Genomic DNA, 1,777 nt, shown 5'->3' on the forward strand with positions numbered 1-1,777 from the left:
GAAAAACAAGAGATAGAGCAAGAAATTGAAAACTTATTTGAAAAAATAATGAAAGAAATATTCCCTAATGTGATGAAGGAAATAGACATGTAGGTTCAAGAAACACAGAGAGTTCCAAACAAAATGGACCCAAAGATGACCACACCAAGACACATCATAATTAAAGTGCCAAAGGTTAAAGATAAAGAAAGACTCTTGAAAGCAGCAAGAGAAAAGCAGAGTAACCCTGCTCACTTAGGCAGCGCATATACTAAAATTGGAACGATACAGAGAAGATTAGCATGGCCCCTGCACAAGGATGACACACAAATTTGTGAAGCGTTCTATATTTTTAAGAAAGAAGGAACTTCTACCATTTGCAACAACATGGATGGAACTAGAGAGACTTATGCTTAGTAAAATAAGCCAGACAATGAAAGAAAAATACCTTCTGCTATCACCTATTACAGGAGACTAATGAACAACACAAACAAATGAGCAAAATTGAACCAGAGGTATATAAACAAGGAATAAACTAACAGTAACAATGGTACAGGGGGGAGGAAAAAAAGGGGGTTAAGAAGGGGAAGGGTCTAGTCAAAGAACATGTATGAATGTATGATGTATGAATGACCCACGGACATGGACAACTGGGTGGAGACTGGCTGTGGGAGAATGGGTGGGCAGGGTGCGGGGAAGCAAGAGGGGGAAAGAAGTGGGACAACTGTAATGAAAAAAAAATTTTAGTGGGGGAAAAATGAAAATATAAAGAATGGAAATGCAAGTTCAGTGAATATTAGAAGGACAAGGATTTTCCTTCACACTGTATAATTTTCTCTCTATCTGATCCCTCCAGAATTTGGCATTCTAAGGAAGTAAGTAATGACATAAGGTTCAGTTGTTAATAGAGGTTTTTTTACCAAGACTTTGACTGGTATGTTATGCCTAAACAAGACATGCTTGGGCTCTGGTTGTTACCAAAAGCCCTGAGGAACTAGGATTGACTTTCAAAAGTAATAAAAGCCCACGAGATAAAAGGCCTGGTACCTTGGTTGGTTGTGCGGTCCACGACAATCTTTCCAGGGAAGAAATGAAGGTTGTTTTCCTGAAAGATGGCTAGATGGGACCTTAAGGCACAATGGAAAATCAGAAGGACTTGGAAAAGACAGGTGTTTACAGGCAAGGCTGAGTGATATGTATGTGGCTCAGCCTCTGTGCCCTAAAGGGCAGACTGAAGGTCACCCTAAATGTTTCTTGTGTAAGTTCCAGCAAAGCAGAACTAAAGATCATAAGTGATCATTTGCTGCTCTTGTTGTGTTTATGCAAATGAACAGGATAAGTTAAAAATGGACTTAATGCAGTCTCTTTAATGACAAGGAGGGTAATCTTAGGGAGAAAAATCATGATTCAAGGAAAATCACAATGCTCAGTGGTAGACTATAAAGTAGTGCAGTTAACCATCTTTAAAGTTTCTTTTCATTCAAAATTTGCTTTCATTTTAAAGTTAAACTATGTCTGTGGTATCATCAAAGATGTTTAATTTACAAGCAAGAAGAATGTCAAATGCCTTGCAATTGATGTCTTTCCAATAAGACAGTCTTACAGATTTAGAGACTTGTTTGTGGGTTATGTTACATAAATTAACATATGTTTTCTGTTTCAAAGGGCATAAGCCTATGATCTCATTACCTGAGTGATTGTCTGTACGTATAGGCCTCACTAATCCTGTGTGCATTGCTGCCTCCTGAGACTCAGCGGTTTGGCTGAACTAAGTGGCTGGGTTGGTAAAGTATGGGGT

At 38.5% G+C, this 1,777-nt stretch overlaps 1 non-coding gene across 1 annotated transcript; it reads left to right on the forward strand.

The window, feature by feature from the left end:
* The first annotated feature begins 228 nt into the window (after nucleotides 1-228).
* On the forward strand, nucleotides 229-333 carry LOC150002917 (U6 spliceosomal RNA). Its single transcript, XR_016512927.1, has one exon. It is a non-coding gene; the product is annotated as a U6 spliceosomal RNA (small nuclear RNA).
* Nucleotides 334-1,777: the final 1,444 nt, after the last annotated feature.

The sequence above is a fragment of the Furipterus horrens genome, unplaced genomic scaffold (genome assembly GCF_987537825.1).
Source record: "Furipterus horrens unplaced genomic scaffold, mFurHor1.1.pri manual_scaffold_8, whole genome shotgun sequence".
NCBI lineage: Eukaryota > Metazoa > Chordata > Mammalia > Chiroptera > Furipteridae > Furipterus > Furipterus horrens.